The sequence below is a fragment of the Uloborus diversus genome, chromosome 9, assembly GCF_026930045.1.
Source record: "Uloborus diversus isolate 005 chromosome 9, Udiv.v.3.1, whole genome shotgun sequence".
Classification (NCBI taxonomy): Eukaryota; Metazoa; Arthropoda; class Arachnida; order Araneae; family Uloboridae; genus Uloborus; species Uloborus diversus.
The window spans coordinates 155,647,233-155,666,975 of record NC_072739.1 but is presented as its reverse complement, the minus strand read 5'-3'; the positions used below and the strand labels follow the sequence as shown (position 1 = coordinate 155,666,975).

Here is a 19,743-nt window from a genome sequence, read left to right as displayed (position 1 = left end):
AGAAGGTTGTGGAAGCTTTCCATAGATCTAACTACTTATAACTGGCCAGTTTTTAGCCTATCCCCTGTGAGTTGAGTTATCAAGAGTTGACTGTATCAACTTTGTGTCGAAATATAAATGTTCTGTATAAAGGTATGAAATCAATTAAATCAGTGTTTCTCATCCTTTTTTGGGCTGTGGACCAGCAATAGCTTTTGAAAATAATTCTCAGACCAGTGATGTTTTTTTTTTTTTAATTCTATTTTTTCTTTGCAAAAAAAAAAAAAAAAACTTTTATTCAAGGATGTTAAAAAATAGGATTTTTTTGACGGACTGATGAGTATTTTTTCCTCTTTGGTTCTTCCTTTTAATTTTTTTTTGGAGGGGGGAAAAATAACTGGGAGGGGGGAATTCAGGCACAGTTAAACACTTATGAAATCTTTTTTCAAATGGCTGAGGGTTTTTTTTCCCCTTTTTTACAAAAGCAATAACAATAATTCATTTATTATTTAACAATAATAAATGAATTAATAAATATACAAATTAAAGGTGTTAAAGAACAGTTACAAAATCAATTAAATCATCAGGATAAGATAGGTAACTACTGTAATATTATACGTAAATAATAAACATTGCTGAAAAATCATAGAAAACTATGAAAATTAATCTCTCACATAAAAGATGTCGTATAAGATATTATTTTTATTATGGTGTTTTCTTTTTGTTTCTTTCCTTTTTTTTTTCGGAAAGGAAATTTTTGAATGTGGATAAGCAAAAGTCTTTGTGGACCGGTCAAATTTTTCTGGACTGTTGTCGGTCCGTCGGACCACCGGTTGAGAATCACTGAATTAAACTACCTCAGTTAAAACGAAAAAAAAAAAAAAAATAGAAACAGTTTCTAATAACAAATCTGGTGGTCAAAAACTTATCTTCTCTTTTAAAAACGTTTTTTCTTTTTTTCTCAAGTTCAAGATGTATGTAAAAATATAGTTTGGAAAATAAACAAACTAATAAATAAAAACCATCAAAATTAGCTGCGTAACTAACTTCTATATTTTTGGTGTTTAATGTTTAAGTAATTTGTATACACCTCAGAAAAGCATGTCTTGAAATTTTTACTCAGTAAAACAGTTACAACTAATCTGTTCAGCAAAAAATTTTCAAGTTTTTTTTTTTTTTTTGCATTTGATTGATTACAAGTTTGTATAAGCGTTAAGTCTGATCCATCAGTGGATCGGCAGTTTGTCAAAACTAGCATGGCTTAATTTCAATAGAGAAGTTTTCTGAAAGTTATTTACATAGCAATAATGTTTAGCACTTAGGAAACTGGAGGAGTGATAGTAAAATTGGCATTTGAAATGCATTGAATGCAAGCATGAAATGAAATGAAAGGGGGCAACAGAGAGAGGCGCGGCAACCAGAAGTCTATTGTATAAATCTGCAAACAGAAGTCGTACAATAGACCAGTAGCTGAAGCAAAATTCAGCAAACACTTGATACGAATGTCATGAGTCCTCCAAAGTTCGAGCAAACGACAACCAAGGCCTTATGACGAACCTATCGGAGCCTTGCAATCATAAAGGATGTGGGTAACAGTTTCCACACAAAAGAAGCAACTTCTGCTAACTTGATCATTACTGACACCCAGGGGTGGATACAGAAAAATCTGTTGGAGTAGGCACGAAAAATTGAATCTCTCCCCCCCCCCTCCCCACTGCCTTCAGTGTTTCATAACAAAGTTTTAATGACTTTATTTTTAAATGTGGGTGTTTTTTTTTATTTTTATTTATTTATTTTTTGGATTAAAAAAAAAAGTACGTGAATTAAGTGCATGAAAGTACATGGATTTTAAGTACATGAATGTTATGCACTAATATACTTTGAATGTGAACCGAAAACATCTTTAACGTTTTAAGCCTTTTAAATACAAAACCCAATATAATGTCACTGAGATGCTAGACAGTGAGCGGCTTTACTTAGGAACATTGTCATAATGATTATGACACAAGGGCAAGGTTATTAAATAAACCCATACCACATTTGAGTTTTTATAAATTAACTAGAGGACCCCAAAGATGTTGTTCTGATCAAACTTTGTAAATTGAAAAGTTAAAAAATTTCAACAAACTATCACGTGTTCGAACCGTTTTTTTGAAAAAAGTAAGTAAAAAGAAAATGTTTTAAGCTGCGTGGTGTCAGAATGCGTATAGTATTTATTACAACTTGATTTATCTAATGCCCACTGAGCAGTTGTTTTATTAACTATTTTTTGACAAAGAGTCTTGGTTTGAGAATAAACATTGAGGATCGAATCATTTAGAGAGAATTTCTTAAATCATCCATTTTGATAAGAGATCCATTTCCGGTCATTTAGCTGTTACTTACTTGTAATAAAAGACTCTAGGAATACATACCACCATTTTCTAAACTGGCTCTCATAATTGTTCTTAAAATACCGAGATTGTAAAGGGCTCCTACTATTTTTTCTCCCGTACTTGATGGTTTGTTTTTTCAGCCATACTCAAAGGATAAAAAGCGTCCTCAGATATTAAGTGCAAAAAACCAACTACCCATCTAGAACAAACTGGAAATCCCGCTGCAACGCCCGCCATATTAAAAAGAACAAAACAATCGAAAGGATATCGTTTAAAAAATTATAAAGGTAAACACCGTTCTCTGAATAAGCGAAACCGCCCTCCCTATGTAAAATAAACACATTCTTCGATTAAAATGACTAAACACTCTTTAAAAACAAAAAACAAATCTTTGCAATTTGAAATTTTTCGCCAAACAAACAAAAAATACAATAAATTACATTAATAGTAGCTTTAGAATGTAAACAAATGATCACGCAACTCTATTGTTTCTAGCCAAAGTCGCCAAGCAACCACATTACTGTAATCTAGCCGATCAGTGAGCGAAGCCAACTCCGACCGATTAGCAATCCGATCTTTTGAATGGAAACTTTTAAAATTTCATATATTGCCTAATTTGTTCTTTCCACCAAAGATAAAGATCTTCCACTGCACTGATCTTTTGTGTACAGAACTACCGTGTTGTAATTTATCTGGACGAAAATAAAATTTGTTTCGTCTTTAAATTCCATCATCTTTTCCTTTTATAGTGTACTGATTAGTTAGATAATCTTTAAAGTATTCTTGACGTTGGTGCCAAAACTCAGATGGATTTCGGCCAAGAAACAAATGTTGCTAGGTACGGTACTTTCTGATCTTTTAGTTAGGAAAACCTAAAGCACCGATCCGGTCACATGGTTCAACTATGACGACAGAATACACGTTTTGCGTGAACCTTGCAGTACTTTACTTTAAAATATATCACTGGACCTAAAATCGTTGCTTTCAAGAAATGAAGGCTTCACTCTCAATCTCTACGTTTTATCTATTCTCAGTTGACATATCACGGCAGGAAATTTCATTATAAAAAGCAGAGCTGGCTTTCTTATTGGTCTTTGGCAACGGGTTAAATATTTATTTCGGTTCTCGCTCAACAATAGGTTAAAATAAATATTAATCATTTGGGAGATTTTGCCATCCAATGTTTAAATTAATTAACTAAAACGTTACCAATTCGATCCATCGCGCTTCGAAACCATGCTTGCCACAACTTAATTACACACAAAAAATTTGATCAAAATCGGTCCGGCCGCTTAAAAGCCTTGCGGTGACAAACGTACGCACAGAAGATTTTTATATATTAAGATTTATATTTTAACTATAAAATATTATTTGATTAAGAAAATCATAACTTCATAACGTATAACTTTTATTGAAGAATTCAGAAACTATGTGTGAATTAACAGTTGCTGATTTGTTCTTAAAGCCATCATACAGTTGAGATGGCATATTGATACTACATGCCGTTTAACTTAAAAATCATGGGTTTTCCAAAAAACTACCGGATGATTTCTTTCATTTGCATTTTTTATAAGCTGAAAAAGAAATCTATTATTTCGCAAATAGCTTCCTGGATCAAAATTACTCTTTTAAGTGCGCATACACATTTAAACAAAAAATATTAATTATTGATTCCATCAAAGAGGAATTAGTCGACAAATCGCGATAATTCGGTCCCTTAAATTCGAAACCGGTGAGTTAAATGTATTTTGCAACTCTGGGCCTTAGACTTCAGTAATGATTCTTTAGCAAACAATAATGCTTTTATTCAAAATATACTGTGTGTGTTTTGTGTTCTTTTTAATTAACTATATAAAAAAATGCAAAAGAAAGGTCAATTAAAAAGTAATAAATAAAATAGTGAAATTAATTCATCCTTTTAGTAGGGGGGGGGGGAACACAGGCCCCCTGGCCCCGCTCAAAATCCGCTACTGCTGACAGCCATAGTAGTAAGGTACTGCTTTGAGGTGCAATGACCAGTAAGAAGACCAACAGCCTTCAGACTTATGAGCCTTTTTTGCCTGAATAATCGCCCATTCAGTAGCCGATTTTAGGAGGGGCCCAGGGGGGCCGTGCCCCTCCCCCCAAAGGATCAATTAGTTTAACTATTTTTTAAATTATTTTTTAATTGACTTCTCTATAGAATTTTTTTGATATAGTTGTTTTAAAAGAACACAAAACACACACAGCATATTTGGAATAAAAGTACTTTTGTTTGCAAAAGCAGTAACACTGGAGTCATAGGCCAGAGTTGCAGAATACATTTAACTCGCCGTTTTCGAATTCAAGGAGAATGTAATATCATGATTCGTCCATTAATTTTTCTATGATGAAACCAATAATTAACATTTTTATTAAAAATTTTAATTATTGGTTAGCTATGATTTTCTTTATCATATAATAGTAAAATGTAAATTAATTTGAAAACACTTTCTTATGAAACATTGTATTTGGGGGGGGGGGGGAAGGCTATTTAATTTCCTGGGCCTTCTCCAGAAGATTTTTCTGTATCCGACCTTACGCGCAATCCCCATTAAATTCCTTTGCCCGACATTGTCCATCCATTTAGGCTAGTTATGATACTGGGTTTTTCCTAAAAATATCAAAAACAGATGCAGTCATACAGAGAAATGATTTCGATTGCTTTTTAAAATAAACTTGGTTTTGGTGATAAAAATTTCTTATTTGGAGGATTTCAAAAATGATTGCTAACTCTTTGCGATGTGCTCTCCTATAAATATATATATATATGTATTTAAATCACCAGATCAAAGCTAGTAGTTTACACCACCAGTACCAAAAGTGAGAGGTTGCCTCCTTGGCCAATCTGTGTAAAGGGTATCAGAACGAGGATGTTAAATATGTTTTTATCCAGCACATTTGAGGTAGTAGTAAAAAATGTAATTACCTGATACTATATAGCATAGTATATATATTTTATTGTTTTGTGTTGAATAACTAAGTACTGTGAATTTAATTTTAAGCTATAATTTTGACAAGTTACTCATTGTAAAATGTCGAGGAAAAATTTTAACTTAAAAAAAAAGTTTTTTAATTCTTGTGCATTGTCATTGTAATGAACAAGATCAAACCGTAAGATCAAACTGTGTGCAGATTTTCTATCATTAATAAAGTGCATTTAGCTACAAAAATATTTTATTCTTGTCAACTGTGGCTACTTGCTGCTTATCTCCCAGAAAATACTGTAATAATGTAGACAGTTAGCTGTTCATTCTTAATTTAAGTTGTCGCTATAAGACTTTTAAACTTAACAACACTTAATGAAACTTAGCAAATAAGAGAGAATAGGAAATTATTTTTATTATTTTAAACCTGTTCTTACTACAATTACTAGTTCAGGGGACTTCCTTCACATCAAGGCTGAAGCAATTAGCTAACATATTTTCATTTGCTACAGCTAATAGCATAAAGCTCTTAAATTTCATTTTTTTGGAATAGTGTTAACTAGTGATGTGCCGGATCGTTAAAAAAGTGGATCCGCGAATACGAATACGGATCATTAATGTCAAGATCCGCTGATACAGATACAAATCTCAAAATTTTTTTTTTGCCCAATTCAACTATCCAAATGTAAAATTTATTACGGAAGGTATTCCTGTCATCATAATAGCATAGTTTCTTCAAAAAATGTCATCTACGGCGAAAATATAATAAAGACTGATTTACTCTTTAAGGAAATTTCCGTTCAAATTGAGGGGGAGTTGGAAGGAACGGGTCAGTGCTGCATTAATGCTTAAATAGAATGTGAAAAATTATTTCTAGCTTACTCGGTAGATGTAGGATACAGGAGCAGGAGTGTAAAGATGCTACTGGATAGGCTAGAAATAATTTTTCGCATTTTATTTCAGCATAACTGCAGCGCTGATCCATTCCACCCAAATTACTCCGACCGATGGAATAACAAAGCCAGGAACACCTTTAGTAACAGTAAATTGTGAATTTTGTCTCACTTTTTTTGAAGGATACCGAGAAAAATCAAAATGAAGAATAACAGAAACCTCAAATCAATAATGAAAACTAATATTAAACTAAAAATTAAAAAAAGAAAAACATGTCGCAGAGGGCCGTTGACTTCTGAAATGACACCTTATAATTTAAATAGGGAATAGAATTTTTATAATAGAAAAGATCCGTCAAAAAAGTAACGGATGCGGATACAGATCTTTATTTTTCCTTGGATATCCGCGGATATGGATATCCGGAACATCGCTAGTGTTAACATGTCATTTTTACAATAAAAAGTTGTCTTTTTTTATTTATTTTATGAAATTGTTTCTTATTTATTTCCAAAGGAAAAGAATGGAATTTTGCAGTCTCTAAAGGAAAGAGCAATCCTTATTGCCAAGACATTTAACGGCATGAAAGGCATCAAATGCAATGAAGTGGCTGGAGCCATGTATGCCTTTCCACGCTTAGAACTTCCTGAAAAAGCAGTGCAAAAAGCCAAGGTAATCCAGTCATGGAGTTCTTTTTTTCATATTGAGTGGATTCCTTTTATAGTGTAGTATTTTCAGTATGCAGTACTTTTTTTTGGGTGTCACTACTTTTGGTTTTTCTTTGGTTGTTTTGGTGACCCATATTCCTTCTCCTTCCTCCCCAAATCCTTTTCATTAACCCTACACTGCTTAAACAGAACAAATTTTTTACATAGAGGCCTTCAAAACTGGGAAAATGCTTCGTTTTTATTCACACTTTGAATTATCATTTGCATGCCTTTTGAACTGTAGATAACATTTCTGTTAATATTTCCTGTACGGTAAGGTTTTTTCCCATAGTACAGGAAATATTAATTATAATTCATTTACTGTAATAATATTAGGAAAGGAAGTACAAATAGTTTCTAGTGATAGATGGCCAATAAGAGAGAAGATCGCATCTTGTAGGTTTTTATTTTTCGTATATGTAAGGAAAAAAGTCTACAATAACTTCTTCTTTGCATTTTGAAATGTGTAAGTGATTAAACAAACAAGTCTCTGTTTAATCAGAGGGTTGAATAAGACAAGAGTAGGCAATCAGGCAATGCTCTAACATTTGAATCCATAAATTTTTCTAATTTATCAAGACTCGTGGGCCAATGCCCAGCCAGAAATAGTTCATCGTACAAAATGTAGTCAAGAATAACAGGCAAATTTTTTTATTGGAACTAATTTACACATGTCATAATTATATTTTTTAATGAAGCATTGTTACGGCATTCCAAGAATTTAAAAGACCAGTTTCAAATTTTTATATTAAATCTTTAATTTTTATCTGCTAGATGTTATACAAGGACAAATCAAAACGTCTGCGCCTTTTTTTTAAAGCCAAAATATGGCTGTGAATACAAAGCAAACATATACATTCCCAGCAGTGACTTCCTCGAACCGTACCAGCCGAATCTGCTTATTGCTCGGAAGAGCGAAGCTGCTATCAGTCATTTAAGATGACGGTTGTTCCTCAGACGTTCACAGCTTATGAGCAGCGAAGTGTAATTTGTTTTGTGTGGAGCAACGGACAAAAGCCCACAGCAATTCATAGGGGCACCTACAGTCCAGACCTTCCCCTAGTGGTTTTCACGTTTTCGCTCCACTGAAGAAGTTTCTGGCAGGACAGAGATTCACATGTGACAAAGAAGCCAAGAACGTGGTCCAACAGTGGTTCCACAGGCAGAAGGAAGAATTCTATCACTCAGGGATCCCTAATTTAGTGCTGCGATGGGACAAATGTCTGAACCGGTGTAGTGACTATGTGGAGGAATAATGTAAGGTACGTAGTACACTACGTATATTTGTAAATACCTGTATGTGCCTGTTTTTGGCGAATAAAAAATAGGCGCAAAGAGACTTTTTGATTTGCTCTCGTATTAATTAGGACGGGAAGAAAGATAATGTGTTCTTTTAGCGTCAGAACTAACATTCGTTAATGACTGAGATTGAATAATCAAAATTGGTTTAAAATTGAACCACATTTGCTAATTTCAGTTGCTACCAAACTTTATGACACTTCAATTTTTTTTATTTAGTTGAAATTAGTTATTACACAATTCAATTCACTGTCTGTTAGAAACATTTTATTTAACTTAATTATGTTCCTTTTTGACTTAAGAATATTCTCCAATACCTATCCATATTTTAATGAGGGTCTTGCTATCCCTAATTTCTAATGAAACAAAGTGCAAAAAATTATAATGAGTTTTTTCAATATTCGCTTAAGAGAGAATTCAAAGGTGAATTGAATGATGGTATTGAACATTTTAATGATCGATTCCCCATTGTAAGATTTGATTTCCCCCTTTTTCTGAAAAAAAAAAATTTTTTTTGATCTTTCGATTGACCCCCCCCCCCCCCCCCCGGTTGAGTTATATTTTGAGTTTTAAATATCTCCATGGAAGTTACCAAAATGGGTGTTAAAATGCCTTTATTGATAAGTTTTCAAGAAAATTATTTTTCAATAACTATGAATTTACGTTCAAGCAAAGACAATTTTGGTGTAACAAGAGTCTGTGCTATGATATATTATTGAAAATCATACCATAAACTTGAAGGGGGCTTATTTTAATAGGCAAATAAAACAACCTTACTTCAATAAGAAAACATTAAGTAGGATCTTGCGTTTCTTTTATCCACACAGTTACTGAGCTTTTGTTTGAAAAAAAAAAAAAATCTTGCATCTGTTACAAATTTGTTAGCTAGGTATTTGGGACACAAGTTCATTTTATGTTTATGTAGTTATATGAAGTTTTGTAATATTTTATAAGAATTATTTGTTTCGCTTTAAGGGGTTACAGTACCTCAAAAATGAAGAAACAATCAAAAAAAATTTTATCGCTTATTTCAAAATTAAAAACTATTCTGAACACAGGGGAAAAGTTTCATTGCTTTAGTTCAAATATTTAAAAAGTTATGAGTTGTTTTAGGCCATGCTCGCTATGTGATATTATGCAAAAGAAAAACTTAAAATTGCTTTTTCTCGATGATGTTTTTTTTTATTGTTTTCATGTCATTAGAATCCCTAAGGATTTTTTTCTATTCAAGATACAGCTTTAAAGTGATACTTTTTGCAATTGGGATAACATATTTGACAAAACTGCATTGGATAAGCATTTTATAAATTACTCAAATGTTTAGAGCATGTTAAACCTTTAAAAACCAAATTAAAAAAAAAAAAAAAACTTTGATTTTTTACGTAATTAATCACAGAAAATTTTCTAATAAACTCATATGCAAATGAATGCACAGATTTTTAGAGATGATTCTAGTGATCGTTTAGCAAAGAACTTTTTTAATTAGTGCAAAAATAAAAAGCCTTAGAGATTTTCAAAAATTGAAATTTTTCTCAATTTTTTGAATTTTTAAAAAAATTAGGCAATACTTTTAAAATTTGAAAATAAATTATTGATTACAAAATAAGTATGCATGTTATGGTTTCAAAGAAATATAAAATTTACTTAAATTTTAAAAAAATGTTTGAAAGGTACTGTGACTCCTTAAAGATTTTTTGACAGGTTAAGTCTTCGCCTGCCTTAAGTTCTGTAATAGCACAAGTATATTCTCCTCCCCCTCATATACTAACAAGCTTGAACTCATGGAATGTGTACACAGGGTTTACATTCTAAATAGCACTCTTATTCTGTCTGCATCTAATTCAAATTTCAGGGGGCAAAAGAAATATTTGAGATACAGAGGTTGTAAAAATAGGCAATTTTATGAACGATAAAGACTTGATCAATTCTTTTGCATTGATGTTGAACAGTTTACAGATGACGTATTGTGATCACACGTTTTACTAATTTCAATGACTCTGTCAATGGCAAGTTTATGCATACCTTAAGGACAAAAATTATTATTTTTCAATGACTATCATTCAAAAATGGTCAGATTTTTATTTTGTCCTCAATTGAAACAGTTTGAACTCTACAAAACATATATACTCAGACTACAAAATAAGAGTTCAGCAATGCTCCCCCCCCCCCCCCATTTCTGAGTGGATGAAATTCCTAAAAAACTTTTTCCTTGTACTTATAGTTTTCTCTGGGCTACATGTCTCAGAAGACTTGGAGCACTATATGACTGATGATATTAGAAAAATATTTCTTCAAGTTCTACTACTGATAAAGATTGCTGGGGATCAAATTAAAAAACGATAGTATAGTTGGAATTCAAGATATAGGGGTTTTTGGGAAAATATATTTGAGATAAACTTGGGGGAAAACATTAAATGGGGTATTTGAAACAGGGTTAGCTTTCTGCCGACAAAAACTAGTTTTTGCCGTGCCAGTGGCAGAAACTGGCAAAAACTTAAAAGTGTCTTTAATAACTCAAGTAATTAGTAAATGATATTTGTTTGAGTAAACTAAAGAATTAAACATCATTTCATCATTTAAAAAAATAAAATCCAATGCTAGCGCCCTTGATTTAGTTCAGAAAGGGAACTTATAAATTGCTGAGGCTCGTAGTATTTGGATTAATTTAACAAAGGATAAAAAATCATACTGGGGTACTTAGGAAAGAGGAGCGACATACAGAATTGAACGGGCATTACTGATTGTAATTTGCTCACTATGCTTCCTCTAAATTGTTTGTGATTGAAATTATGTCACGTGCTTCAAGCAGAAAGTGCCAGAATTTTACTTGCCTAGAATTTTGTACCTAATGTCACAGCTTTGCAAAATAAATTGGCCCCATTCCTCAAAATTAATTTTTCTAGTCAAATTTTTACCACAACCCTAGTTACCACATGGTGGACCAGTTATACAATAGATGAAAGTTTCACGAACATTGCTTGCTCCTTGATGCATTGTCTGCTAGCTCTTCTATTTCAAGAATATTCTAAAGTTTCTCATTTGTGCATATTAAATTGAGAACCTGTTTAGATTTTTGAAACCACTTTTCCGAAGAGGCAATTGCAGGGTCCCAACAATGTAACATTTGATTTTGAATTGTGATAATTTTGTAATAAAATTACAGTGCTTTGGTTAACAATTTATTTTTTTCTATGTATTTTCTGTTGTATATCAAGAATTTTTAATTTTGTGAATTTTTGCCAGTTTCTGCCACAAATGTGGCAGAAAGTGGTTTTTGCCATGCCGGTTTTAACCGGTTTCTACCAGCGGTTTTAACCACCTCGGCAGAAACTTGCCAACCCTGATTTGAAAGGGAACTTGAAAATTTTCAATTTACGATAGGTTTTTAGGATAGGCAAGTTCGATATGAACACATTTGGCTGTATTTATGTCTTTCGTTCCAGTGGCGGATTTACTAGGGGGGCCGTGGGGGCAACCGCCCCCTCCATGACCATCATTTTCTGAAACCAATAACGTAGAATGGAAGGAATTACTAGCAATCGCTACTCATTTTAACCAAGTACATTCCACAAATTTGTTTTAAATTAATTTTAGACTGCTAGTGTAGTTGAGGATGGACAGCGTTACCCACTTTCTAATTTGAACCTAAGCTCGTCCCTCCCCCCTTTTTCGAATTTTAATCGTTTTTTTTTTTTTTAATTTATGCATTTTTAACCTTTTTCTTCCAGGACTAACCTGTACTCTGGGTCAATTTGACACATCAAGCAGGGGAGGGGTGATAAATTCGTTAGGGGCGATTAGTATTTAAGACAGGATAAGGGGGGGGGCAATTGACTCTCCCCCTACATGACGAGTCTGGAGGGGGGTGGAGAGAAATGGTTTTTACGGTTTTCAACTGCCACCCTCTTGAATCGACTGTAAATTCGCCCCTGTTTGGTTCCCATGTATTTTATCGGGATTTTAAGAATTATGTTAATTGTTCATCAAAATTAATTGCCAATTTTTTAATCTTCTTTCTTGCAAAAATTCTGCTTAGACAGTTTTAAGGAATATTAGCAAGAAAATAATTTCAAACCATACAAAATAAAAGTAAATAAATAAATTTTATTTATTATAATTTTTCAGTTTTTTCATAAATAATCTTCATGTTTCACTTGTGTTAGGTTCAATGTGTTTACCTAGTTCAGTATAGTTTCATGTTTTTAATTTATTGGAATTGGTGCTTTTGAACCTTTCCTTTTTCTTTGAGATTGCCCACAATGATGAGTTCAATCTCTTTATATTTTTAGATTTACTTTTTTATGTTATTATTATTATTATATTTTATAAATCTTTACATTCTTTTTTTTTTTTTTAATGTAATGTATGCCTTTGTGCAGATTTAAGTTATTGTTTTTGTCAGGAGGAAAAACTAATTAAAGTTTTTAGTGGACCTCACAAATGTGTCTTGGTTGAGTCAAATTAGGAAGCATATTTAAGTAGATCATTAACATTTATTAGTACCAAAATACAACATGTTAGCAAAAGGCTTCTTAAAAATATATTATTCATGTAGAATCCTATCCAGCAATAAAAAGTATTGCAGCGAACATGAACAAGAAAATCAAACAATTATACCACAGGTGCTCCTAAAAAGTTCATCTTGATAATGGAAAAGTCCAGTAATCTTGAACCGTCTTCCGCCAGGTGATTCCAATCGAAGTCTTGAAACATTCACGTAAGGCCGGCCGGCGTAATTCATTCGGCAGGTGGATCAGATTAAACACTATTCCATCATCAGCAGGATGATAAATCCCTGGGCTGGTAGCCCACTACAGCAGCTTATACAGGAGGAGACATCCTTGCAGTGGAAGCAGGGGAGGGAGAGATCGATGGATGGATGTCCATCGCTTAAATACCACCTCGATGACGTTCCACACAATTTACATATTCTTTCTTGAAAGTTCGATGAAATCCTTCAATGAAACTCAAAAATATTATTGGCAACACTTAATTTCGAACCGTTAATTTTGAAACCGTTACATTGACGAAAAAGATTCTTTTCACTGTGAGTTTTAACTGAACCGTTAATCATGCACCGTTCGGTTTGTTTACATTTTTTACTACGCATGCAGGAATGAACGAAAATTTTGGGACTGCATTTAACGAGTGTAGCGTCAAGACATGGAGAGTCCCCTCACATAAAAATAGGTAAGTATTATTAATATCATTTCCCCAGCACCAGAAAGTCAAGAAAAAAATAAATAAAAATTTCAAAAATTTTGAGTTTTTTTATGTGTGTATATACAGTTGAACTCTCTTAATGCAATCAAGTTTAAAACAAACATTTTCTTCATTAAGTTCGGTTTGCTATCTAATTACATTAAAAATTTCACGAATAATACATACGTTAAACTGAAAGTCTCGGCTAAGACAAACAAAAATTTCTGACTTCTTTACTCAAAATGTTCGTGGTTGAATACTGTACAGTCTGAGTAAAAACTTTAAATCCAGTAAATTTTTTTGAGAAATTGGACATGTCTTTAACTGAGGATAAAAATATATTTTAAGTGAATAATTATTAGCCTTAAATGCAAGCAAAAAACGACAAAACAATCATTTGTAATTATTTCATCATCAGAAAATGATACAGATCAAGATTTGAACCTGAGGGAGCTGAGTAAAATCTTTAAGGCCAACATAGAAAAAAACATAAGAAGAAAGAAATACAAGCATTTAAAATCTTGTGCAGGAGCCATTTCTAAGAATTACTTCAAATATTCTTGTTTGCATAAATGAAACTAGTTTTTGACAATATTCGGGATCTGTTTTATACCATTCATCTTCGACAGTAGATTTCAGCTCTATTGATGAAGTAAAATGTCTCCAATTTGCATAAACTCTTCTTGCTAAGTCGCCAAATAAGTACTCGATTGGGTTGAGATCTAGAGACTTAGCTGGCCATTTCAAAGTTTCAACATTGTTGACTTTTAAACAATTATGTGTACTGTTACTCGAATGGATAGGTGCATTTTGTTGCTGATATTTCCAATTTTCTCCAGCGATAAATTCATCATTTGGTAAGAGATGACTTGGGAGGACATTTTGATATGCTTGTGAATCCATTTTACCCGAAACAAATGCAATTGTGCCTATACAATTGTAAGAAAAGCACCCCCAAGTCATGAGCCTCCACCCAATTGGCGTTTGGAGAATATTTCTTTTTGCCTTCGTAAATCATGCCAATAGTGCTTCCATCCGTCTGGTTCATCCAAGTTCCACTTCTTTTCATCAGAAAAAAAAATTTGTATCCATTGGTTATCCCAGGTCATGACTTTTTGGCTGAAATTCAAACGCTCTATTTTGTGCCTATTCAGTAAATGTGGCTTAGCCAATTTTGCCACGTAAGCAAAACTTTCACACCTTCTAAATGTGTTATATATCGTTTTTTGACAAACATTTAAGCCTGTCGCCTGAATAAGTTTCCTGGTTGAGTACTTCCCAGTTGATGTAAGTTTGCTAACACTTCTTTCATCACGCAAGGACAAAGCTCTAGGTCTTCTACCGGGATTTTTTTTACCATAATTGTCTTTCAATCTCAATAAATTATTGACCACAGTCTTTGATTTTCCTATTTTTCGCAATAGTACGGCTACTCATTCCCGTTTGAGAAAAAGCTTCAATCTGCCCTCTTTCATGATCAGTTAACTTCTTACCTTTCGACATCTTCACAAAGAGCACCAAAACTTCGAAGAAATTAATGAAAAAAACTACAAGTTGAAGGGTTTCCAAAATCTTATTAATTGCTGTGATATTTATTGTAGTAAATTTACATTAGTATTTAAGAAATACTGGTGGCCTTAAAGTTGTTACTCATACTGAAATACTAACTTTGAATATACTACTACTTTTCCGGTAAAAGCATACTTTAAAAAACTTAAATATTGCATTATTTCTTTCGAATGAACATTAATGATTACTAGATCAACAATATTAAAATCCCTTTAACTTCATTTTCCCGTATTCTCAAATTTTTTTACTGGCCTTAAAGTTTTTACTCAGGCTGTAAGTTTCTTTTATAGAAATTATTTATTGTTTTGTTTGGTAGTAGAATTCCCATTGTGTGTCCAGAAAAAAATAATTAAATATTTTTCATAGAAAATAAAGCTTGTACATTTGTTTACATATGGACATTTCAATTTACTTGGAGATAAAACTGTTTATCTTCCATTATGGATTACAACCTATTCCGCGATTGTCGATTATCTTCAGTTCTTTCCAACTGTTTTCAAAAACATTCATTTAATAAGAAATAAGTGATTTTTTTTTTCTGAATGTACTAACAGTTAGATTACAATGTGTGTATTAGTAGTAATATTTTTTGAATATAGTTCAGCATTTCTTCATTTTTTTACAGTATCATTCATTTACGGTTGTTACGAATCACGGCCAATACAAATAAATTCTGGAATTTTTAACAGCTTGTATTAAGAGTTCGACTGTATTTCATGTTTTAACTATTGCAATCAAATTTTGGTTGATTTCTTGGTATTTTTCAGTCCCTTGGACAAGCACCAGATTTCTTTTATGCCATGCAGCTTCTAGAGAGTACGGGAATCTGCGTTGTTCCTGGCAGTGGGTTTGGACAAATACCTGGGACTCATCATTTTAGGTATTCATAGCATTTAGTCCCTACTCAATAACTTAACATGGTTGTAAACCAGTGAAAGCTTAGTGGTTAGGACATCAAACTTGCAATCCGAGGATCATATATTTAATGACTGAGGCCATAAAGATCCAGCAAGTACATGCTCATGAAACGGGTGCCACCCCCCCCCCCCTTGAAAAAGGCAAAACCCCCGCTAAATATCCCCCCAAATAAAAGGATCCCCAAAAAAGGAAAAAATACCCCTCAAAACAACCACTCCCTCCTAAAAATATCAATGCCACAATCTGCGCCATGACCCCTTCCCCCCCCTCCCCTGGTGAGCACCCCTGCATTAAATCTGTGATCCTAAGTTCTGTAGTTGGTCCTTAAGTAGTTTGCCATAGAGATATGAGAGAAGCTGAAGAAAATTTCTTCCCCCTCCAAATTTATATCCTAAGTGTGGAAGTTGGGGCCCAATTTCCCAATAGGCAAAGTAGGCAGCTGCCTAGGGCGGCAAATTTTGCTGTAACCACACGTTTTTGAAATTAATTTTTTTATTCTTAAAAGTAAAATATTGCCATTGTTTCATTTTCTGCAGAGACTTTTTTTTTTTTTGCAATTTAATAATGATTGCTTTCACACATCTCATGAAAATCAAATGATTTTCAATCATGGTAATAGTTCAGCATAAAACAGAATTTTACGCTGCGGTTTCTTGGCCAATCAAACCCCTTCTGGAAAGCTCTTTTAGAGACTTTTTATCCCAGGGTAATTGACTACTACACTTTGTGCTGTTAGTGTAGTTCTTCTAAAAGGGTAAGATAAATGTACCCAAGGGTGTGTCTCCTAGAGAAAGAGGGCACCATGACATACATAGTTTTGAAACAAGTGTAAGCAGGACTTCTTGTCGTTAACAGACTTGACTGACAAGAAACTTTTATCTCTTTTCAAAAATTATTGCATTATTTCTCACGAGGTATTTAAATAATATTAATGATTTTATTATGTGCTTTTCTAAAAAAGAAAAAACTTGGAATTAATTTTCATCATTTGAATGTTAAGCATTAGTAGGTAAGTGATACAGAAGCTCTTTAGGAATTATAATTATGGAACCTCAATAAGTTGATGTCTGCTTAGTTAACATTTTTTCTTGTTCCCGTGGGATTTTAAATTTTTAGCACTAAGGTATTTATTTTTTATACGAAAGTATGACAATTTTTTTTTACTTGAAAATAACATTTCATCTCATATCTACTTTTTCATTTTTTAGGACCACAATTTTACCACAAACTGATAAATTAAAGATAATGCTGAAAAAAATGGAAGAATTTCATGAAAAATTCTTAGAAGAGTACAAATAATAGGTAATGATGCAGTTCTTTCAGTTACTTATTCGTTAACTTAATGTTTCAGTTTTTGAAAATTAAATTGCATGCGTCGAAATAGAGAGACAAATAAAATGAAAAATAATTTTATTTTTGAAAGAAAATATCTTTTAAAATCCACAAATTATATAAGATTTTAAAAATTTCTGAACTAATTTAAATTTAGTAAAAATTAGGTTAAATTTCAGAGCTATTAAATTAATAATCTTAGATAGCTGATTTTTATCAGTCAAATGCTCTAATAGCCTTCTTTTGCAGAAATTTTTACAATCACCATACGAAATCATTTTTATTGATTTGAATATCCTTTACATGACACAGTTTTTACTACCAAAAAATATACTGAGAAATTCAATACATAAAATATCATTAAGCAAAATTTTGTTATATGTAATTCAGCTGGATGATCATATTTTTTTGTAGACGCACTGCAATACTTGCTGCAGGAAGTAAAATTTTGTGTTTTGCTGTGGGTAGTAAAATGAAAAACAAATTATGCAGTAAAAAATGTACACATTCAGGAGCAGTTAAAACTAAAAAACAATACAGCGGTTTGATTCTAATTAGCATAATTATTTGACCATAATTTTACTGATACATAAAAAGCATAGCTGCTTTGTATGCTTTAGTTGTATTTGGCTTAGTTCTTTTCAAGTGAAATATACATTGAGAATCCTGAATACTTGTGTTACATTATTTCGGCAGTTAGAAATTGCAAAGTTTGAAAATGTTTTTGAAAAAAAATATCCAAAAGAAAAAGCACTTTTGTATAATCATAAAGATAAAGCACTTAAGTCAAATACTATTGTTGATTTGCTAGCAGACAGAATTAAACTTCAGACTCTAGTTAAATAACAATCACCCTGTATCTATATTTTAAGTTGCTCTTTCAAAATGCTGTTTGAAACGAATCACAGGTCAGAATAATTTCAAATTTGAACTGAATGTACTTGAAGATTCCTGTAATGGACAATGGTCCTTCCTGTAATGCTGTGACTACACTTCTGATAACATTTATATGAGACAGTGAGAAGCAAAAGGATGCAAGTGGACTATTTTAAGTTTCAAGTAAAATGCGTTTAAAGATCAGAGCCTAGATAGATTTTCATTGATTTTTTTTTCTAAATCATGCTATACAGCAGCAGCTACCAGAGCTACTAGTACAATCTCTTGCCCCAAGACAGAGAAGAGGTTCACCTACCATTTGTACTGGTTATCTCCAAATTTTGCCACTTGCATTCCTTTGCTTCTCATTACCTTATATGTGAAATTTGAAAGATTTGCTCTCTCTTTCAAATTTCGCTTCAGAAAAATCTGTTCGAATTTCTTATTAATTTTCTGCCGACTCTAGGCACAGATCTGGCCACAGATGTTTAAACTGTTTAATGACTAAAATTTCTTTAAAGCTGCTACTGCACAGTTGCCGTTCTTATAAAAGACTTCACCACCAGAGTAATGTTTCATTCAACGACATATGCATTAGATTAGAGCTTCCCTTTTTTTCATATTGCATACCATTTGCCTCTTTTTCAAGTACAGTAGGCGCCGCTTAATGTGATCCCTTTGGGACAAATACAATTTGATAACAATAACCGACTGATAACAATAACCAAAAAGAATCCAGGAGACACAAAATAATGATTTTTAATTCCAATTAAGGTGCATTTATTTTAGCAACCTCAAATTGAAATCACAATGACAGAACTGAACGCAGTATTAAATTATATAAATTATTAAATTAACAGAATGGAAATATCTGAATTTTAAAAAGTTAAAGCTAAATTATGCAATTTTTAATCACATAGTTATAGGTGAAGTAAAATATGACCGTTTTCCCTGATATTTGTAAACCAGTTTCAAAGCACATTCAGTTTTTCTATCTTTTCCATCATGGTTTTGCTTGTTGTTTAAATTTTAATTTAACTTCGCTTTGTCTTCAATCTCGACACAATTCTTTATTAGTTTACAAAGCAATAGCAACAATGGAAGTCCTACATCAATGCCATGTCCAGCGACGGAATTTTTTTAGGTGCAAAAGAAAAATTTCTTAGGGGGAGTCTGTGGTCACTGGGGGCGAACTTTCTGTAGCTTCATTCCTAGAAAAATTTTGAACTGCTATTGAAAACTACAAAATGCTACACAGAAAGTTAGTTTTGTCAGGGTTTGCCTATGTATTTCTGTTAATTGAGGAAGAACAACGGGGAAAAATTTGAAAGTTTATGAAAAAGTGATAACAATAAACAAAGACGCTGATTACAATATCCGACTTTTTCAACGTGTGTTAACATACAAGTGTTCCGGAACTTTGTGATTCTGATTACATTAAGCGAACAATTACAATAACCGTGATCACATTAGGCGGCGCCTACTGTACACTCAAATTAAGCCATTCTGGTCGGCTGTTCGTTTTTTACAGCATTTTGAAATAGAAAATTTAGTTATAATCACCCTATTGATTGCTATATTCTTGGTTCCAATATCTTATGTAAATTTTTTTAAAAATAACTGTATCTCCATTTAGTTATTCTTTTTGCC

The 19,743-nt window shown here is 32.6% G+C and overlaps 1 pseudogene; it reads left to right on the top strand.

Annotated features, from left to right (window-relative positions):
• LOC129229944 (alanine aminotransferase 1-like) overlaps nucleotides 1-19,743 on the top strand; it is a 57,824-nt pseudogene that overhangs the window by 31,322 nt on the left and 6,759 nt on the right.